Source organism: Ornithodoros turicata, chromosome 2 (assembly GCF_037126465.1).
Source record: "Ornithodoros turicata isolate Travis chromosome 2, ASM3712646v1, whole genome shotgun sequence".
Classification (NCBI taxonomy): Eukaryota; Metazoa; Arthropoda; class Arachnida; order Ixodida; family Argasidae; genus Ornithodoros; species Ornithodoros turicata.
In genome coordinates, this window is record NC_088202.1 from 50,826,814 (window position 1) to 50,835,008 (window position 8,195).

Here is an 8,195-nt window from a genome sequence, read left to right on the forward strand (position 1 = left end):
TCCGACCATTCTGGGAGAAGCACAGAAGCTGGCCTCAAAGCACATCAAGCTGGCACGGGAGAAAGAGAAGCCCTATTCGACAGGCGCCGACACGACGCCCTGTTCGCCATGTACCAACTTCTGCTGTTGACGACAGGGACTGAAACCGGAATCGAACCGAAAACCGCTCGAAACCTAACTGTTTTCAAGAACAGGAGCCGGAACGTAACCGCAATTCATCATCGGCAATTAACCGAAACCGTAACCTGAACAAAAAATGTGATCTGGGTTACCAGTCCACATGAGTCTGTCCACATGAGCCTGAACGCGAACAACTCCGGATGCGATATTTGTACGGCTTTACAGCTCTGATTAGTGGTGTAGCACGTGCTTCTGCTAAGTAGATCTCTTCGTCATCTGTTTTTCATTCAGAAGTTATGTAGACAACACACCATGTTATGCGCTTCGACCCATAATCGGATTACATACGCATCGTATGGCATGCATTCCGTACGTCCCTTATAAGTTATGAACTGTATTATTGTGTGATCGTTTAGAGTACGAAGCGATGCACGTTGTTTGTTTCCATGTCTGTTTGCCTAAGGCGGTGCATTACCCTCGCGCGCCTATGGGAATTCCCATACATTTTCCAACTCGTGTAGCGCAGTCAATAACTGGTCGATTTGCACAGAGTTTTTTTTTTTTTTTTTTCAATGAAAGAGTGAACCTAGTACTTAATCCTTTTGAATTTTTGATATGAGGCTCAGAAAATTTTGTGCCAGCGTCGAATGATTCGGAGCCTACCATCTTTGAAGTTCTCGGTCGCTCACAAAATAACTAGAGCGAAAATCACAAATCTAAAATCATTAAGTACTAGAAAAATATGTCAAGAACGAACACCAGCAAAAAGATTTCATCTATGTTAAGGCGGTGACGTGGCATATGAGTTTTCGTCGGGTATGGTCAGCCGTGTATTTTACCGTCTCGGAATAGGCAGCGCAGTGCTGCCACCTCCCACCGAGGGTATCGTCACAAGACACAACAATTTGAACGCTGGAAATGCTATACCGCTGCACGTGCAGGTCGACGACGAGACCAACGTTCACTGTGACGCAGGAGCACGAGCACACGCAGCTTAGCCCTGCCGCAACTACGTGAACGGACTATACTCTACATGAGCTGTTCATTCATCGATGTTTATTCTCCGGCGGGGGGGCGGGGCGGAACGTGGCATGTCATTCCCGCATATAACGCCGGGACGATCGCGTTTAGCCTCACTTCATTGGAAATTGAACAGGAATGCAAGAAAATGTTCAATTACAAAACGTTCAATTGCACGCTTGCGGACATGGGAATAATTCATGTGTGCAGAACAGGGTGGCGCACTGAGATCACACTGGAGATCACTGAGATCACACTAAGTCACTGAGATCACACTAAGTCGTGTTGCAGGCAATGCTCGCAGCTTGTTGATGACTGTTGACAATAACGCCGCCGAGCACTTCAATTCCGTTATCGCGTAGTTTGTTGGGGGAAAGCGGATCAACTTCTGTCAGCGGCGTTCTTACCAAACACGCGCATTTGCTGCAGCCGTATCACTGAACTCACGTGAAGGTTTGCATCATCGTGTGCACAAGAAGATGTGTCAAACAAAGCTAGGGAAGTACACTTTGAGCCTTCTAAAACGTTGTAATGCACGTGAAGAGGCAAGTGCCAAGCGCCGTCTCAACACCAAAGCCAAAGCCTTCCAGCCCTGAGTAAGAAGCCCGAGCGCCGAAATGCTGACTATGGGGAACAAGCGCAAAGACCAGACATAGAGCCAACGTCCTTCGCAACGGCATGCATCGACTACAAAAAATTGCTTGAGTTCTCAGAGGAGGAGCATGCCGCATTACAGGAAGACACCATAGAGCAGACGCTGAGCCTCCGGTGGAAACATGAAAGGGGAAAGCGGCTTACGGCGTCTTTTTTGGTAGAGTATGTAGGATGCGCCCCTCTACAAGTCGTGTGGGTGCAGTTAAGGACATCTTGTACCGGGGCGTTGATACCACTTCACTGAGGCACGGGAGAAGGTATGAGCCCATTGCCATTGCGGAGTTGGAAAAGCACGAGGGAGTAAAAGTCAGTTGGTGCGGTCTTTTCGTTGACAAGGTCTGTAGCTTTCTTGCAGCCAGCTCCGATGGCCTGACGTCACTGACGCCAAGAATTGCGACCGCGTCGCTATGCACAGGCTGGTGGCTCATGAACCAGCCATTGCTGAACCATTGCTGAACCAACTGAACATTGTTTCTACTCACTCCTTCCCGCAGTACCGAGAACTTCGACGTGAAGGGACACGATTACACCGAGGCTGGACTTTCATACAAATTCACATGTACAATTGTTTGTGCAATTTGACGTCGCTTTCACAGCAGCGAAGTGCGTCTTTCAGATATGATTAATATTTTGAGCTTTAGTTACATGTCAATATTTCGGGATTTAGTTATATGTCAATATTTTTTGCTTTAGTTACATGTCAATATTTCGGGATTTAGTTATATGTCAATATTTTTTGCTTTAGTTACATGTCAGTATTTTGGGCTTTAGTTACATGTCAATATTGTGGGCTTTAGTTACGTCTGTCTGTCACTAATGCATCTGTCCAGTAGCTTCAAGGCGTTCGGAATCCATCACCCATTGTTGTGCACTTAGCGTCCATCAAGCATCGGATAAGATCATATGGACGTGAACACCGCTGTGGTTGTGGGAGTCCTCTCTAGTGAAGCGCGATATTGAGCCCATGCTCAGTTCTGTGACCGGAACATTCGCGAAATATCAGGACCAACTGGCGGACAGTAGCAAGCGTACAGGACAGAGTCACGTACCAGAACTGAGGAAGTGCGGTCTGTGGAAGTACACGCATGTCTGCTGGTACCAGACCCACGGCCAACTCCACGTATAACCAACCGGCAGTACTACCTCTTCGTTGTAGGGATGGTGGACGACGCCTTTTGGAACGAGAAAAGGGTGGTGTACCTTGTGCCAATTTATAGCGACTACCTCCTGCCAGAGCTTGTTGACACTCGAAGCATGCGAATTAGAGTTCCCGATTACAGAAGGAAGTACGCCAGGCCAGAAGAATTGTAGTCAGTATGCCGTGTGCCTTTTGCTAATCGAAACAAGGTCATATGATGTCGGCAGCTACGACGAGGACGAAGAAGAAAGCTAGAGAGGATTTCTGGAAGTTGCTGCGCGGATAGGCAAGATGACACTCACAATGACAATTTGTTATGAAATGCTGTCACTCCGAGATCCAGACTGACAGAACCACGAGCTGAAGGTCAATTCCAGACGAATGGGATATCAGCGAACCAGATCACGGCATGCTGATCTGTGCTTGGGCGAAGTCTGGGCCATGGTTACTGACGACCAGGATGAGCACAACATACCCGAATTATATACACGACCAAACTGGAAACCTCCATTCGCAGTTTACGTTCCAAGCAGCTGTATGGTGCATGCACATTTTTCTCCTCTACCCTGCTTTTCTTCCCTTTTCTTCTCTTTTTCCTTTTTCCTTTTTCCTCCTTCTCCACTGATGTCCAAGGATATGGGAAACGTTATGTAGCCTCTTTGCAGTTTTATTTCATTTCCGTTGACTGTGCAAGTAAGTGAAGCGTTTCGCACCACCACAACGTGGTCTGAAATTTGTAAGCCCAGGGTGACAGGAAATAACGAAAACAGGTTGCGGCTTCGTTTTGCAATTTCCGCGTAATGTCGGTAGGCTATAACATGTCGACACCAACGTGTTTCAACCGCGTCGTGTCCAACCTAGGTTGTTTTTTTTTGTGTGTGTGTGTGTGTGTGTGTTTTGTTTCTTTTTTGTTTTTTGTTACGAGGAATTTCATTTATTATATGCGCAAGCATTGCAGAAATTACACGAAACGACTGGTGACTAACCCTTCGCCCGACAACAACACAGCACAGAACAGCAACAGATCGACAAAGACGTTCAGGAGACAGCTGGACAGCCTGTGCGCATTCAAAAGCTGCGCCATCCAAGTTTTGCACCAATCTTGACGAGACGATGAGGGATAGGTTTGTGACTGGATTGCAGCGCGTGGACATCCAAAAATGTCTGTTCACCGAGGACGAAAGCTTCACGTTTAAGAAGGCCATCGAGAGAGCACTTTCACTGAAACATGCCAGTAGAAACGCATCCGACTGTTACAGCGAGCAAGCTTTAAAAGTAGAACTGCAAAGGCTTCAAGCAAATCGGAAGTGGCGGCAGCCTCAGAAAAAATCTCAACATACTCAGTGCCACCGTTGCAGGGCGGAAGCCCACACTAGCAAGGAGTGCCCGTTTATTAATTCTAGCTGCTTTAAGTGTGGCAAGAGGGGGCCACATTCAGCATGCTTGTCTTTCAAAACGCTCCGCGAAGGGAATACAAACAAAAAGCGCAGCCAGACCTTTTCGTAATCTCTGTGCCGCAGATAACGACAGCACGGCCATGCAGTTGAACAGACTAGGAAGCACTCTTCCTCCGATATCGTTCGAACAGGTTATCGAAGGCCATAGGGTTAACATGGAATTTGACACGGGAGCTGCTGTTTCGGTAATTTCCGAAGAAAATTACCTTCGGCTATTCCCCAACGCCAGTTTGAAGTGCACGAACGTCGTGCTACGAACATGTAGAGGCGAAGTGCTGAAACCACTAGGAATCGTCAAAGTTAAGGTGGAACACGAAAAACAGTTGTAAGCTTCCACTGCACGTTATAAGCGGCCATGGACCATCACTCATAGGACGTGACTGATTACAGCGTACTAGGTTGGACTGGTCAACCGTACACAGACTTGACGAAGCTCTCCGGGAAAGTGACAGCGGAGGCTCAAAAGCTGTAAAGGAGCTTTGCGTGAAGTATTCAGACTTGTTCAAAGAAGAGCTAGGAGAGATCAAGGGGGCAAGTGGCGAAACTCCGTTTAAAAGAAGACTATCGACCATGTTCCCTCAAAGCAGGGATGGGCAGTAATAGTAATACTTTGTATTATAATACTATTACTGTAATACTTTTGAGTATTTGTATTATGTATTATAATGCTCATTTTTGAAATGTATTTGTATCTGTATTATAATACACAAAACGAGGTATTACATGTATTATAATACTTTTGAAGGTGTAATACTTTCCCAGAGGTCGTAAGTTCGACTTGCAAAGTGTCACCCGTGCACTTTATCAGTAATTTTTCGGGTCCCACAAACATTTGAACACGAACAAGGCTCCTATTACAGTGTTCCCCTGCCCCAAATTATCCCAAAGCGAGTGACTTTGGGGCCAGAGGTTACTGGAGGTTTCCTCGCATTCCTTCTACTTCAGAATCCGTAAGGATGAGTCATACCAGTACAAGCCCTTTGTCTTATGAAAGAGTGCGTCCAGTGCAGCCAGTCACCCCTATACGTGGTTGCACTATGGGCAGTCACATGTTTTTGAACGGCCCACATTTTATCGTCCAGAGTGGATGAAATCAGGGCTCTGCCGCAGTGAGAGCAAGTTGTTCGCAGCGATCGAATTGATCAGCGCTATCTGATCTTATTCGGAAAGATCAGGCCATGTGCAAAAATGTAAGCGTGAATAAAACGTCATTGGAGAATGATTGTCTCGATAAGTAATGGGCATATATCTAAGTAATTCTTCTGTTCTTTCCCTTTTTTTCTTCCCAAGTTAAGTATATTACAAGCGTATTACAAGTATTACTTGTGTAATACACAGAAGTATTAGTATTATGTATTATAATACTCATTTTTGAAATGTATTTGTATCTGTATTATAATACCGATTTCTAGGAAGTATTATGTATTAGTATTATAATACAAAATATAAGTATTACTGCCCATCCCTGCCTCAAAGCCCGTCCAGTAGCGTTCGCCTTGAGGCCGAAAGTAGAACACCAGTTGAAGTAAATGGAAACGATGGGAATTATAACAAAACTGGAAACTTCAGAATTTGCTACGCCCGTAGTGCCTGTCGTGAAGAAGAACGGTCAAATAAGGCTGTGTGGAGATTATAAAGTTACCATCAACCCTCTTCTAGAAAGTGTCCAGTATCCATTACCGCGAATTGACGACTTGTTAGCCGCCTTGGTGGGAGGAAAGAACCTTTCACGCATAGACCTTAGCCGTGCCTACCAGCAAATTCAAGTCGATGACGACTCTAAGAAGTACTTAACTATCAACACCCATCTAGGCTTGTATCACGTTAGTCGTTTAAGCTACCAGTACGAGACTATATCCTGAACGTCAACGACGCCCGCCGGATTTCTTTCGACCAAGTTGAATTTTGTAACTTCATTATCTTTGAATTCTTTTGAGATACTTAACTTCGTTAATTCAGTATGCTTTCTTCAGTGTGTTATAGAAGTGTAGGTTTTACTAAAAGGGGGGATGTGATATGTAAGCGGCAAGTGATAACTGGTTTTGTAAACAAGATAAGCGCGGGGATACACCCCTTAGTCCTACTTAAGAAGTGTCCACCACTGTTCTATTTTCTTCGTGTAACTGGAATTCATGTTTGCCAGTCGCAGACAATGAACGATGTGTGTAGTATCTGGTGTGCGCCAGTAGTAGAGAGACGTATAGAGTCGTCGTCAATGAGAGTTAGAAACCTGGACCCCTGAGCCCTGCGCGTATTTTTCCCTGCGCGGCGCGTTGTCCACGTGATTATCGGCGGGGGAGGGCTGTGTGCGCGCTTTCCCTCTCACATTTTTCAGCCTGGGCAGACTTCTTTGGCCGACTTCACATATTTTTCCGATACAGCAGGTGAGCGGTTTACATGCAGAGACGTGCAGAGAAGGGTCACACACAAAAAGGACACGTGAAAATATATTTATTAATGCCATTCAAGTTGACATATATTTATTAAAGCCAATAGTGCTGGGAATTGTGATGCCAATCAGGTGAAGGAGAAAAACCCAGCCGAAAAACCTTCACCACCTGTAACAGGGGCGGCGCTCGGGTGGAGGGCTGCTGTGGTGGGCGCAGCGTGGCCGGAGGGCTGCGTGTGCGCTTACCTTTCCACCTGGGCCGACTTCACAATTTTTGTCCGGTACAACAGGTGGGCGGTGCTCGGGTGGAGGGCTGCTGTGGTGGGCGAAGCGTGACCGGAGGGCTGCGTGCATGCTAACCATTCACCCTGGGCTGACTTCTTTAACAATTTTCCTACTTGGGTGTCGCGTGGCCGGAGGGCTGCGTGCGCATTTACCATTCAGCCTGGGCCGCCGACTTGAATCGTCATTTTTCCAGCTACAACAGGTGTGCAGTTTACATGCAAAGGATAGCCATACACAAAAGTACAAGTGAAAATATATTTATTAAAGTCATTAGGAATTATGTTATGACTCTGTGTGAATGGGAAAAACTTAGCCAAAAATCTGAAACAGAAGGAACACAATACACGTAACAAAGAATATTACAGGTATGATGCATTAGCATTGAATAGGTATCACAAATCAAACAATATTTTTATTAGCGGAAGTTTTCAATGAATCAGAATTGATAGCGCATTTAAAATATTCTTAATCAATACGATTACAATCAAAATTACAAATTGTATTATAAAACGTCTAATATTCCGATACGTGAGAACCATCAGTGCAATAGAGGGAAGTTCTGATAGTTGTATGCAATTAAATGTGAACAGCAGAGACTCTCGAGGACTATGGGACACAAACGCAAGAGGAAATAAAATCTGTACCACTACATTGGTTAATCAAACAACATAGTAATCTATCATTCAGAAAATGAAAAAATCAAACTCATCAGGAAACAGACATGTTAAAAATGAACTTCACCACATAGCACACTCCTAGCCAACAAACAGAATAATGAACGACACGAACACAAGAGGAAATAAAATCTATACCACTACAAAGAAGATATTCCACTTCACCACATAGCTCACTCCTAGCCAACAAATAGAACACAGAACGACACCAACACAAGAGGAAATAAAATCTATACCAATACAAAGAAGATATTCAACTTCACCACATAGCACACTCCTAGCCAACAAACAGAATAAAGAACGACACGAACACAAGATGAAATAAAATCTATACCAACACAAAGAAGATATTCCACTTCACCACATAGCACCCTCCTAGCCAACAATCAGAACAAAGAACGACACGAACACAAGAGGAAATAAAATCTATACCAATACAAAGAAGATATTCCACTTCA